Raw genomic sequence first — 14,761 nt, 5'->3', positions numbered from 1 at the left:
GCCTTATGTATGATATATGACAAAAATTTTTTTTTTTCTTGTCTATGAAAAAAAATTTTTTTTTTTCAAAAAGGAAAAATAAGCATGCATGGTATTCGGCTCCGAAAGAGGTGTTCCTAAGCACATGTAGTTACTTACCTCACTTAAGATATATATCCATGACCCCACGATATTGTTACTTATAATCTATACTCCCGTTTACGTTATTTTCCATGTCTTACATACTCGGTACAATTATTCGTACCGACGCCCTTTCATGTGGGCGCTGGCGTTTCATGCCGCGAGGTCGGCGATTGCACGGACTCGATTCCTAGGAGTCCTCGCCAAAGATTTTTGCGGCGCTCCGGTTGTTTCGGAGCTCTCCCTTGGTATTACTTTGTGTGTATATATTCGGGCACGGCGGTACTCGGCCCTTTCTATGTATATGTGTACCATGTTTAGAGGCTCGTACGGATGTGTACAGCGTAGCTATTTGTACTCCATTGTCCCCCGATAACATTTGTATAGTATGACCGTAAAGCTTATTAGTTTATGTTCATAATTGTGCTATGTATAATGCTAGTCAAAAACGGTGTAGTTCATATGTGCAATAAGAGTCAGCGGGTTCGCTCGGCTCCGAATATGGGGTCGGGTGCCCATCACACCCTAGTAAGATCGGGGTGTGACAGTTCGGGCTAACAAATGCCCTGGCTGTATTCATGGATTTGATGAATCGTGTATTCAGGCCCTTTCTAGATTTGTTTGTGATTGTGTTCATAGATGATATTCTGGTTTATTCGCCGTCAGAGGCCGATCATGCAAAACATCTGATGACAAAGGTTGGAATTCTTCGAGGTAAAGTGGTATGCCAAGTTTTCTAAGTGTGAGTTCGGTTGAACTCGTGGCTTTTCCGGGTCACATTATTTCGTAGGAAGGCGTTAGAGTGGATGCCCGTAAGATTGAGGTGTGAAGAATTGGCCCACAAGACCAATGGAGATACGCTAATTTCTTGGGCTTGGCGAGTTATTATAGAAGGTTTGTAAAAGGATTTTCCTCTCTTTCCATTGACCAAATTGACTCGAAATCGCCTAAGTTCTAATGGACGAGATGTTTGTGAAAGAGTTTTCGAGACGTTGAAGGATAAGCTAACTTCGGCACCATGGACTTTGACTTCTAGAGTGAGCGATGGCTATGTGGTATATTGTGATGCTTGGTGTGGATTGGGGCATGTCTGTGCTGATGCAGCACGGTAAGGTTGTCGCTTATGCTTCTAGACAGTTGAAGAAGCACGAAAAGAATTATCTAACCCATGATCTTGAGTTAGCGACAGTGATTCATGCCTTGAAGATATGGAGGCACTACTTATACGGTGTCCATGTTGATATCTATACTGATCATAAGAGTCTCCAGTACATCATTACGTAGAAAGACTTGAACTTGCATTAGAGGCGATGCTTGGAGAGGTTAAAAGATTATGATGTGGATATTCTGTATCATCCCGAGAAGGCTAATGTAGTAGCCGATGCCCTCAGTCGTAAATCTATAGGTAGTTTGTCTCACGTATCGCCAGAGAGGAGAGAAATGGTCCGTGAGGTTCATCGATTGGCTAGCCTTGGAGTTCGATTGATAGATTCAGGTGATGCAGGAGTTACTGTTCAAGACGGCGGTATCATCCTTGGTAGTAGAGATAAAGGAGCGTCAAGATAAGGATCCTGCTTAGTTCGTACCGAGATACGGCCCCTCTAAAAGAAAAGACACCCTTTGTGATCACGGGTGATGGGGTACTGTGCATCGAGGCGTATTGTTGTCCCTAATGTTGCAGGACTCCGTCAGCAGGTTATGGGAGAAGTAAATTACTCCCGCTATTCCATTCATCCAGTCTCAACGAAGATGTACCATGATCTCAAGGAAATTTATTGGTGGGATGGTATGAAGAGAGATGTAGCAGAATTTGTCGCTCAGTGTCCAAATTGTCAGCAGGTCAAAATAGAGCACCAGAAGTTGGGAGGCTGCTGGGCTTCTATGGCGATTCCGACGTGAAAGTGGGAGGTAATTAGTATGGACTTTATTACAGGGTTTCCCCGTACTCAGCGGAAGTGCGATTCGATATGGGTCATAGTTGATAGGGTCACAAAGTGCCTCACTTTCTGCCTGTCAGAACTACTTATGCAGCCGAGGATTATGCAAGGCTTTATCTTAAGGAGATTGTACGATTTCATGGTGTTCCTTCGGGCATTATTTGAGGATAGGGGAGCACGGTTCACGGCCAAAGTGGAAGTCTTTTCGAAGAAGGATCGGGGACTCGGGTGAGTCTTAGCATGCGTTTCACCCGGACGGGCAGCAAAGCGTCTATACGGACTTTGAGGATATGCTTAGATCTTGTGTACTTGACTTTCAAGGCAGCTGGGATGATCATTTGCCTCTTATTGAGTTTTGCGTACAACAACGCTTACCATTCCCGGTATTTAGATGGCTCCCCATGAGGGCCTTATATGGGCGGAGATGAGTCGCCCATGTGGTGGTTACATGTCGGGGAGAATCGATTTACTAGGCCCGCATTTAATTGGCAAGCGAGTTTATAAGGTGAAAGTGATTAGAGAAAGGTTGCTAACAGCTCAGAGCCAACAGAAATCCTATACGGATAATCGGCGACGTAAGCTAAAGTTCGAGGTAGGCGACTGGGTGTTCCGAAAAGTTTCGTCTATGAAGGGAGTGATGAGGTTTGGTAAGAAGGGTAAGTTGAGCCCTCGATATATTGGGCCATATAATATCATTCGCACAGTGGGCACGATCGCATATGAGCTAGGATTGCCTTCTGAGTTAGAGTCAGTACATCCGGTATTCCATGTATCTATGCTTCGTAAGTGTATCGGAGATCCTTCAAGAGTGGTACCAGTGGACGATATTTAGGTGACCGAGCAGTTATCATACAAAGAAGTTCCAGTGGCTATATTGGACAGACAGGTCCGTCGGTTGCGGACCAATAATGTAGCTTCGATTAAAGTCTTGTGGAGGAATAAGAATGTTGAGGAAGTGACTTTGGAAGCGGAAGAGGCAATGAAGACTAAGTACCCGCATTTGTTCCCAGCAGTACAGGAGGTTCGATTTGAGACATCATATTCCCCAGGTATTATTTCATTTCGGTTATCATGACTGGTCGTGTAAGGCCATGGTATTGTGTGTTACAGTATATGGCCCTGTGTGGCATTATTTTGGGTTGTTGCGTGCAGGGTGGATTGGTATAAGTACAAGCGAAACTCTGCCAAAATTTTTATAACCCGGGATTGTTCGAACATTCGAGGACTAATGTTCCTAAGGGGGAGAGAATGTTACACCCTTCGTGTTCATAGTGGTAGAACCTATGGGTTCCTAGTCGGGCATGCCCTTGGAATAGAGACCCGAGCACGAGTTTGGAGGTAGAAAATGTCTTACCCCATGTACGAGGGTACTAGCAGATATTCCTGGCAATTTATAGAGTTAGAAGTTGAACAAATCGAATCGACGTGATTTGAACTGAATCAGAAAAATCTGCAGGACACCAGTCATCATCGACGGGTCGTCGACATATTCGACGGACCATCGACGTGCGGTGTCAATTGGATCCCGCAGCCTTGCATCTGCAGGCGCGGGTCGACGGTGCAAGTCGACCGACCGTCGACCCGTCGACGGGTCATGGACCCGCTCGTCGAACAGGATCGCTGTAGCCTTTTGGCTTCGAAGTATAAATAGGTGGTCCACGACCCTATTTCATATTTTCCTCCTTCCAAAAATCAGAAAACCCTAATATATTCTCTCTCAATATTTTTCATCATATTAGTGAAGATTTGACAAGACCCGGACCTCGTAAACCCGAGATGGTGAAGAAGAAGGTGGTTTCTACAGTTTTTGCAAGGTTGTGAAGTTTAGGGAGTTGAAGTGAAGTGATTCTTGGGATTGTTGACCCCGTCAAGATATGTAAATGATTTCTACCCTTATATTTAAGTTGGTTATTAAGAGTTTAGTAATGTTAAGTGAGGAGAAGGTAATTGTGGAAGTGTTAAGTTGATGAAGGGCAATGTAGTGATATAGGGTTGTTTTAGGAGATGATTGGAAATGGGTTTATGTATATTTTGATATATATATATGTGTTGTCATTATTGATATGAGTATTGTAGTTGATGTGGGATTGAATGAGGAGTTGAAGAGTTGTAAGCTCACAAAGGAATTTATGGTCTAATAGTTCGTTGATCGTTATACGTATTTGAGGATGGTTAGTAAGTAAAGTAAATAGTCTAATTAAGCTCTATGTTATCTTAATTGTAAACTTGCAAGTTCGAGAGGTAGAAGTTGGACGGTTGAGTATACTCCAAGGTATTTTAAGGTCATTCCTTTCCTTCTTTTGGCATGATCCTATGATGTGATCCAATAAGCGAGTAACCAAGCTTCTATATTACTCTACTCTTAGAAGCATTAGAAGTGCTTCAGTCTTTGATGATTCATGTACCCTATTTATGAGTAATCCTTCTATTCATGAGTCCAGTCTTGTATTCCAGTAGAGGTCTGTAGACAGTTGTATGTAGTAGTCAGATGATGTAGCCTTGTCGGCTTCTATTCTTTTGTGTACAGTATATGTAGCAGCCTAGCTGGCTTGCACTGTTCTTCCGCATGTTGTGTATATATATGCAGATTGTACAGAGTTCTGATGTTTCCCTTTTATGAGATTAGTTTGTGCCATTTATGGGCCTTTGATGTTCAGTATGTCTCAGATAAGTATTTAGGGGTGTTTGGTCGCTAGAGGCCAGACTCCCTTCACGGCTCATCGGTTTGGGTCGTGACAATAAGTGACTTACAGTTTGTTCCACATTTCTTTAGATGTTTTGCAGTTTGAGATCTTTCCAAATTCTTCACCACTAACTGCACAATAAAGCAAACTGATAGCTCTAGCGTTAGTTAATATTACCTCTTGATGCTCTTTTGAGCATTCGAATGATTTAGTGTCAATTTTCGTCTTTGGATCCTCAGCATCAACATTGGGTATTGTCTTAGGTCCATTCTTGATTACCAGCCATGCTTGGTAGTCAGTTGAGAGCACAAATATTTTGAACCTTTCCTTCCAGTGGTTGTACTGCATTCCATTGAAGTATGGTTGTTTCAATAGAGAGTGACCATCTTGCAGAATTGCATCGGGAATGTGATAACTAGACATTTTGATCTTTACTCACGTGCTGTTAGGCGACTTTCTGTGAGACCTGCTCTGATACCAATTGAAACACAAGAGGGGGGAGTGAATTTTAAATTTAAACTTATGAGTCAATTGTTAGTGTACTTAGTCGACTCCCCTGCAATTCTCAAAAGCCAAAAGTGTGGCCTTTTATGAAAGGCCACACTTTTCGACTTTTGGCAATAGTTTTGAGGGGGTGGCCGAAACAACCTTATCCTTTTTGACGTATGGCCACGCTTTTCAGACGTGGCCTTATTAGCTACGCCTAAAAGTGTGGCCTATTCCATAACAAAGACCATGCTCGTTATGCCTCTGTTTGGCAACACTTTCCATTCTACAACTACACTTTGAAAGCGTTGCCTTTGCTATATTGTAGGCCACACTTTGTAAACGTGGCTTCTAACAGAACACTTATAAAATGTGGCTTTTGCCAATATACATGACAGACGTATAATCCCTATTGCCACCCTTTTGAAGCATGGTCATTTGGTCAAGTTATAAAATATATTTTTTGGTTAAAAATTACATCTTGGAATCATGTAAGCACTGTTATTTCAAGCATATGCATTATTATCAAATAATTTGCTGATATCAAGAAATAAATTAGCTAATAAATACCAAAAACTAATTCAAGTTCATATATAAATATATTACAATGGACTTCGGCTTAGTCATGTACTACACAGGCCAATAAAACAATGTATCAAAATGCCCACTACCAATAAACTTTACAAAATAAGTTGAATGTATTCATATAGTATCATGAACAATAGACATCCTAATTATCCAAAATTCTTCGTCATTCACATCAATAGATCAAATTTACTTTCTACCACCATTGCCAACTGCATCACCCACATTCCCCTACACATAAAAGAAAATCTTGAAGTGAATACATAACTAAAGAAAGACAATTAACTAAAGAGATGTAAACATATTAATGTAAATGCGGCTACAATTCTAACTACGCATAGAGCCTTTAAACTAATATTCTAAAGAAAATTTTAACACTCAAAAGAAATGTTACAGAAACAAGAGTGGGGCTAAAAATAAGCAGAAAAAGAAACTTATTAGATTTCCTAGAAGAAAAACAGTAACAAAACTGTGAATTAGAGGAATAAACTCAATTCTTATTCTCCCATACAAAATCAGACGGCTTAATGCACCAGATAATCACTATAGCTCCCTTATCCTCCATTAAAATCTTTGTCAAACTAGCTTAAGCAAATCCAAGTCAAATTCTCTCACATTGTAGCCTAATAGCTCTATTGAACTGAAGAATAATAGTTCTAGTACTTGAATACTACCTTTGTTGCTACTATTCAAACTACATTAAAGGTTGTAGTTGGAATTTACCTAAAAAGAGATTTCATGAGCTTGGTTCAACTAAAATTACATAAACAAGAGAAAGAAGAAACCCCAGTGATATTAAATAACCAAGGCGTTCCCAAAAGCATACATCACTTGAAACACCAAGCCAACCAAAAACTTATCCACCAAAAAAATAATAGGCAAACTTAGTCTCTTCCAGTTTTACTTTCACCGGAACACCATCAACAAAAATTATCAAAGTCACCAGCACACAAGTGTAATTATAACAGGCCTTCCGTCCATGTTCTATTCGATTCATAGAGAAAACATTATATGAAAATATAAGACAAAAGCAGCACATAGAGTATATCTGCATTGGTAATCTGAACACAATCAACTATAGAGAGAAATTGAAAATACATTATGTTACATGGTCTCAAGAATAATAATGTATCCGAGATGAGTTTTGTGTAATTTTTCATATGGGTTCTTTCAGTTTTCTACTAAAATTTCGTGTATGTTGAAAAATTCGCGCAAAGTATCCGCCCTCATGTCACACCAATTTGACACAGGCAAGTCAAAACAAATAAAACGTCATGTAACATAAAAAATTCACAACGAAAGATCCTTCATGCTCCTATATATTATGTGAGTTTTGTTTATCTAGAGATCATAACTTTATACTTTTATAGAAAATTCTTTTGGCCTCAAGGCTTCACTACAACAAAGGAACAGTAGGCAACATTCATCTCAGGGAATTGCAATGGCAACTCAAACAGCTTTCTAAATCCATTTTTTTCTCTGCTATAAATTGAACCTCCTCTTCTAATCAATCACTAGTTCACTACATTAAATTTGTATCTCTGTTCCTAAAAAACAAGAACTATAAGATCAGCATCACCTAATCCAAAACCAAAAGTTTCTGTAATAAACTTAATACATAGTGGAAATTATTTAAGTTTGGTCAGAATGTGGAGTATAAATACCTTTTTCAAGAATTGAACCATGAGTTAATGTAGAAGAATGAAGAAGATTATGGCCTCTTACAGCCTGTGAACAAGTAGCATCAACTGGAGAAGGTTGGTTAGATCCGACAAAACCGAGGATATCTTGAACATTTAGTCCAGGGTTATTTTGCACCAACAAACTAAAGTAATGTCGCAATTGCCTCAATTCTTGCCTTTCTTCTCTCATTTCTTTCATTTCTTCTTTCATAGTAGAGACTTCACTGTTATGCTTTTGCTGGAGCTTGTTGATATTCTTATCTTTTTTCAGAGAACTTTATGTCACTGATCTACCATAGCATCGTACTCAGCCTGGCTACTCCTTTCCAAATACCGCCCTAAATGCTTCATCCGCTGTTTCCCCAGAGTTTCGACGGTTCTGAAGTTCAGACTATCAATAAGAAACATTTATGAGAACAAAATTTATATATAAAGAATGTAGTTTCCATGATAAGATATTAACTGCAACTTGACTTACTATTGCAATTTGGGCATCTTCATGAACTAGCTTTCCCGTCTTTGTACGAGTTGCAACAAACATTTGTGACTGTGATGGTTCCTCGTAGTTCTCGTTAGTTGCACACTACAAATTATACCAAAAGAAATAAAAACAAACATCAACATACTGTAAAAAAGTATGAGAAGAAATGAAAGTCATATTTTTCACAAAGTGTAAAATAAATATTACCAATGCCACGTGTACTCTTGCAAAACTAATAGGTCCCATCCGATGCCTCCACTTTTGTTTTTTTTTTTTTTTTTTTTTTCTGTTTTTAGAATTTAATTGGTTGGTGGCTAAAATCCCACCAAAATAAGTATATTAGTTACTAACCAAAAAGAAAAAAAAAAGATATAATTCAATAATATGTTCAAGAGTAGAAAGCAGTGTTTAATATCACTTGGACATCTTTATCCATCCAATATTCAATTCATTGGTGGAATTGAACTTCTGGTATCTCAGGGGGACGCTTTTCTACCATATCTTCCATACTAAGATTCACATCAAAATGTTTCTGCTTAGTAGTTTTCTTGTGTCGCCGCCAAGCTTCACGAAGATTATCCATCACCCACTTATTTCCTTCTGCTGGAATTATGAACTTGATCTATGCAAACAACATATAAGTTACCTCCATTTTGTAAGAAACCCAATAAAATACACAATTGAAAATTGATTGTTCTTACTTTAACATAATCCACCATTCGTTGTTTAGTATCATCTGGAACAGCGTGACAGTTAGTGAATAATAATGTGATAAATCTAGGATTCTTGGCAATTGTTCCTATAAAGTTGCTTAACTCAGACACTCTTTTACCAGTTGGTCCCACAGCTTGTCCTTTGTCAAATGTCACCTCCTCTGTTTCTTGAAGATTTCTTGCATGAATCAACATACATTTTTTTGGCCCTCAAACTTTTTTCTTACCTGATGTTCCTGGATTGATGTAACAACTAATATATAAGAAAAAAAATACAATGAACGTAAACTAAAATTGACTTTTTTTCCATGGGCCGGAAATTGATTTCTTTTGGTTCTTTCCAAACACATTTTCAGCATTTTGTAACATATTAAACACATCGGTTCCCTCTGACAATTGTGGAGGAGGCCTAAATTCTGTTTTTCCATTAAAAGACCTTTCGTTAGATCTCCATGGATGATCCATAGGTAGAAAAACAAGATGGTCCATGTAACACATTTTTCGGCTATGTTTCAGATAGCAAGAAATAGTTCCATAATTACAACAAGGACAAGCCAACTTTCCTTTTGTACTCTGTCCAGATAACATTGCATATGCAGAGAAGTCAGTAATTGTCCACATAAGAGCTACTCGCATTTGAAAGCTTTGATTTCTTGAAGCATCATATGTGTCTACGCCTATCTCCCACAATACCTTTCAACTCTTATATTAATGGCTGCAGATAAATGTCAATGTCATTTCCGGAGATCGTAATTTTATATAAGCAAAGAAAGCATGCAGTATTCTTATTTCATGGACATCGAAGGAGGAAAATTATACACCATTAAGACAACTGGCCATGTGCTATGAGATATGCTCATGGTCCGAAATGGATTGAATCTATCACTTGCCAAGCCAAGTCTCAGATTGCGATAATCATTTGCAAAATCTAGATGAAGGCTATCAAAGTCTTTCCATGCTTGGCCATAGGCAAGATGCCTTAACTTTCCATCTTTGGAACGCTCTTTGTCATGCCACCTCAATTTATCTGCCGACTTTGAGCACATAAATAGCCTTTTGAGTCTAGGAATTAATGGAAAGTGTCTCAAAGTTTTAGCAGCAACACAATGAACTTTTTTGGAAGACTCAAGCTCGCTATCTACTTTAGGATATTAATCATATGGAGAAGTTCTACAAACATGGCAAAATGCATCATCTTTATGTTCATTCCTAAATAGCATGCAGTCATTGGGACATGCATCAATTTTCTTATAATCAAGACCTAGATCCTTTACCATAGACTTGGATTTATTGTAGGATAAAGGAATGTTCAACTCAGGCTTCGCCTCTTTCAAAAACTCTTACAAGGAAGTAAAGGATGCATTGCTCCATCCATGTAGACACTTCAACAAATATAAGCGAATTGTGAATGATAATTTAGAGAATTCTTTACAACCAGGATATAATTCTTGGCTTGCCTCATCAACTAACTTGTAGAATTTTTTGGCATATTCATTTTGGCCTTCATAAACTCCTTCAGCTTGTGCAACATCTCTAAATTGATCATTCAACAACCCATCAATGTCATCATACGAGTTAACTTCATCATCAACATCCATTGGAAAGTCCCATTCCCATGATTAATCCATCTTGTATAACCTTTAAAAAAGTAGCATATTAGATGATCATATACCACATTCCTTCGACACCAAGGAATATTACAACACTTTGCACATGACATTGAAATTCTTCACCCTGAGGATCTCCATCAGAATAAGCGAATTCCAAGAAATATTCAACACCATCACTGTACTCTTTGCCATACCTTGTTAAATCCATCCAAGCCTTGGACGGATCATTTGAAAACCTAAAAATCAAAGGCGATATTAAATTTTAAAATATAGATCCATTAAGCGTTAAGTGTACTTAAAAAATAGATCCTAAATGTTACGACTAATTTTTCAAAATAGGGTGTTGTATAGTAATAGAATAATTAAAAAAAAAAAAGGAATAAGAATCTCTTACCTAGTCATGAGACTTATCTTAGGGTAACCCAACTTCAAGTTCACCACGGGTAATCTAGCAGGGGCTTTTACTGGTAGAAGTCTTCAGCATCAGGAGGGGAATCATAGTTTAGTTTCAGATGGTATTAAAACGTATGAATCAAGTGAGTTCGAATTCACTGCTGCAAATGGTATTGCTCATTCATTAACTTCTCAAAATTTATCTAAACTTCCATCTTATTTTCTGGTACTTGCTTTCCAGATTTTAAATTCTATTATGCTCATTTTTCTAGAATTACTTTTTCTACTTCCAAGAAAATATTGAAGGCCTAAAGGACAAGGAGTTAATTACAGTTCTGGGGATAGTGGAAAATGTTTTTATGAACTAAAACTTAAACTACAGTTCTAAAAGTTAACTTAAAAAAAACAATTAACTTTTTAAAAGAACAAATAGTATACAGCTATTGTTAAGATGCTCTTTTCTCATCATCTCTTGTACAACACTTATTGCATCCAAATGATAAAGAATTTGATCCAAAAAAACCCTAAGAGAAAATGTCAAGAAACCATTAAGACCGCCAAATCAATTCCATAATTCATTTCCGCTCAATTATAGACAGCATATAAAAAATATACAAACCAAATTACACCTTCTACTGAACATAAAACTGCACAAGACTCACTTTCTTTTGTCCCTGAAAATAAGGACTAAAACAATAAACTTTCAACCAAAATTCAGATATCGCGCCTATAAATCAACCGAATTATAACATAATATGCATGCAAATAGTCACTTAAGAGTCATGACAGAGATCTCAATGAAATCAAGCAAATCCGAACTAACAAAAGCTAAATTAGATCCAAAAGATTAAAGCGAGATCAAATCACAAGCAGCTACAAATCTGTACTAGAAAAATAATCTCAAATCACAAAGTACCACTTCCTAAACAAGCATAACATATGTCTATTTTACCAGCAAACACTTAAGAAAATAGATTACGCAAATACTTAGATATATGAACATCGAGATAAATGATTACTACAAATGAATTTGAGAACTGACCTAATGAAACTTTAAGTGCAGCAATTTAGCCTCTATAATTTTAGGCCTAAGGCCACACAATTGCAAAATCTTTAGAGAGCTGTAAACATTGAAGTTGCAATATGCAACACAAATAGACACAATTGACAAAGCATTGTAAAAGCCAAATCTATAGAGTCACAATCTGATGATAAAAACTATTGAATAGGAAGTCATCATATTTACAAATTCATGATTATAGTTTTTGCACTTGATAAAAAAAGTTCATGAAATTACTTAAATAGAACCCCATTAGCTACACCTTATACCATAATCGTTGAAAGGTCAATCTGATGATACGAAATCCATCTTTTTACGCACCTTCTCTTTTTACAACAATAACTCCTCAATATCCATTCACACTCGGTAAGGTTTTATACATTCTCCATGGATAACTAAATATCACAACATATTTTGCCTAAGTCATGCGAGCACTTACCTTCCTACCTCGGTAAGCGAACCCTCAACCCAACAATGAATGAGTACATACAAGAATAAAATTAAGCAACGGAATAGAACAAATACGTAAGTCTCATATATATAAGTAGTAGAAAGTGCGGAATGACAATAAACACCCCCAGGGTCTAGTCTGAATAATACAAGAGCATCTAAAGGGAAATAATACAATCTGGAATACTAATACATAAAGTGTCTATGTCTCTGAATCGAATAAGACATAAAGATAGAAAGTCTTCAAGGTAGTGGACGGCCATGCTCACCCTGGAAACTCAAGAGAAAACCGAAGCGTTGATCCGCCACGCGTCACAGAAGTGGATCCGGTCAATACTCTGCATTTATAAGAATGCAGCAAGTGCAGGTCAGTACAAACAATAGTACTGGTAGGCATCATCGGCCGACCAAGCATAGCTAACACAATTCAGCTAATAAAGCAGATAAGCAAATAAACCAACAAGTCTAAGACAATGTGATCAATTCCAAATATCCGTCATCACCTATGTAAAGCATCTAATTCACAAATGTGCCAAATCTGAATATATCCAATCCAATCCAACATCACAATATACACCGAAACATCTCAAATCAAGTCATAATGCAATGTCATGCAAATGCGGTGCACACATGTACTCCAGACGGAAATATCGGCGTCTCGGTAGCATAACCCAGTGTGACTCGCGAAGTCTAAGTGCCACAAGTCCCGGATCTTTACCCAATAGACAGACGGGACCCCGGATCTTTGCCCACGGGGGGTTTTCACCGGCACCACCCTGGGGGACCCGCGGCGTCCATGCATTAACAATAATTCTGGAACTAACATCGGATATCGGTCATGCAACAACGATTCCGGAATTGATCATCAGACATCGGGCATCTCACATCACTGAAGTAAAGAGTTTTATCAAATATCAATTTCACTCAATCAACGATTCCAGTATGAACATCGGACATTGGCCGTCTCACGTCACTCAAGTAAAACTGAGTCTAACTCATCAAGTATTCATCAAATATCATCAATATCTCAACAGCATATCATGAAAATGAGAGTGCGTTCAATGCATACATCACATCAATAATCACGCTCAATATCACAAACACCAACAATGTGTACGCCAACAATATATCCGAATCACAAATACCAACAGTGGGTATGCCAATAATATAACCGAATCACAAGTACCAATAGTGGGTATGCCAATAATGCAACCGAATCACAAGTACCAACAGTGGGTATGCCAGTAATGTAACCGAATCATAAGTACCAATAGTAGGTACGCCAACAACATATCCAAGTACAATTACCAACCGCGGGTATGTCAACTATATCATAATCAAGATGATAAAATAGAATTCAATATCTACCAATGACTCACGGCATCAAGCCGACAAAATAGAGCAATCAAAGCACACATAACGGGGTGGCTAGTCCCAACACACAACAGGGCCCAACCTAAGGTAATATCCAACCCGACTTCATACCCGAAGGTTCACATGCTGTCTCTGACAATTATATGTGCTTCACTATACGAAGTCTCACCAAGGTAAGCCATAACCTACCTGGATGGCCGAACCACAACACCAATAACTCACTCCTTTCCCTTGCCTTTTCGCTGAATCTCAGAACCAAAGTAGTCTAAGAATAATCGAAATCTAAATTAGAAATCACGAAGAATGATACTAAAATTGTTACTATTCATTTTAGGTCAATTCCAACCCTAGAAATTGGGGAAAACGGGCCCACAGGGGCAAAACAGGAAATTCAAAAGCAAAATATCAAAATAATGCACTAGGTAATCATAACCCAACCACTAATTGCTAATTTAGCTCAAAGCGGCGCCGCGACAACGCCTGTGAGGCTGCCATAGCGGTATGGCAAACAATACGCATGGCCAGCCCAGCGGCCATCACACCGCAACAGCGGGCACTAGGTACCAGAATCTCCCGATTTTTCTAAGTATTCAACTGAAATCCCGAGCCATTCCTAAGGCCATCTGCTCACAAACCATATACACAGACCCACACAAAAATATACTACGAACGCGCTCGTGGCCTCGAAATTCCTAACGGAGGCCTCGTTGACCGAGTCAACTCCTGACACCTTAGTTCCAATTTCCAACCCAAGTCCCAAAATGCATTCAAGTGCATTGGGAACCAAGCCAAATACACACACAAGTTCCAAGTAACCATCCGGACCTCTCGGAATTGAGAAAATTCTGAAAAAGATTCGTTTACCCAAAAGTCAACTTTGGGTCAGTCATTTTTCACTTTTAAGCTTATATTTCACATAAGTTGCCCGAATTCAGCCTAGACACCTCAGGAAGTGTGCCAATGGTCCCCTCGTGTCAAAAATGATCTAATCAATGCTTGAAAACGGGCAAAAATGTCGAAAACACTATAATGACCAAACGGGTCATTACATCGATACTAATTGAACCATCGCTCGTCCTCGAGCGAAGAAAAGAAAGAGAGCAGGGAAATACCTGAATCAGTGAACAACTGGCGATATCGGCTACGTATGTCAGACTCGGTCTCCTAAGTAACCTCCTCGACAGGA

General features: G+C 38.5%; 1 long non-coding RNA gene across 2 annotated transcripts; it reads right to left on the bottom strand.

Moving 5' to 3' along the window:
• Positions 1-7,552: 7,552 nt before the first annotated feature.
• Positions 7,553-8,254, bottom strand: LOC132030004 (uncharacterized). Of its 2 annotated transcripts, none has more exons than XR_009407970.1 (3): positions 8,198-8,249; positions 7,973-8,077; positions 7,553-7,885 (listed from the first exon to the last, which is right to left on the bottom strand). It is a non-coding gene; the product is annotated as an uncharacterized LOC132030004 (long non-coding RNA). The 2 variants fall into 2 exon arrangements; XR_009407969.1 differs by having other exon boundaries at positions 7,555-7,885; positions 8,183-8,254.
• Positions 8,255-14,761: the final 6,507 nt, after the last annotated feature.

Source organism: Lycium ferocissimum, chromosome 1 (genome assembly GCF_029784015.1).
Source record: "Lycium ferocissimum isolate CSIRO_LF1 chromosome 1, AGI_CSIRO_Lferr_CH_V1, whole genome shotgun sequence".
Lineage (NCBI taxonomy): Eukaryota > Viridiplantae > Streptophyta > Magnoliopsida > Solanales > Solanaceae > Lycium > Lycium ferocissimum.
The sequence above is the reverse complement of the archived record's forward strand: the minus strand, read 5'-3'. Positions and strand labels throughout refer to the sequence as shown.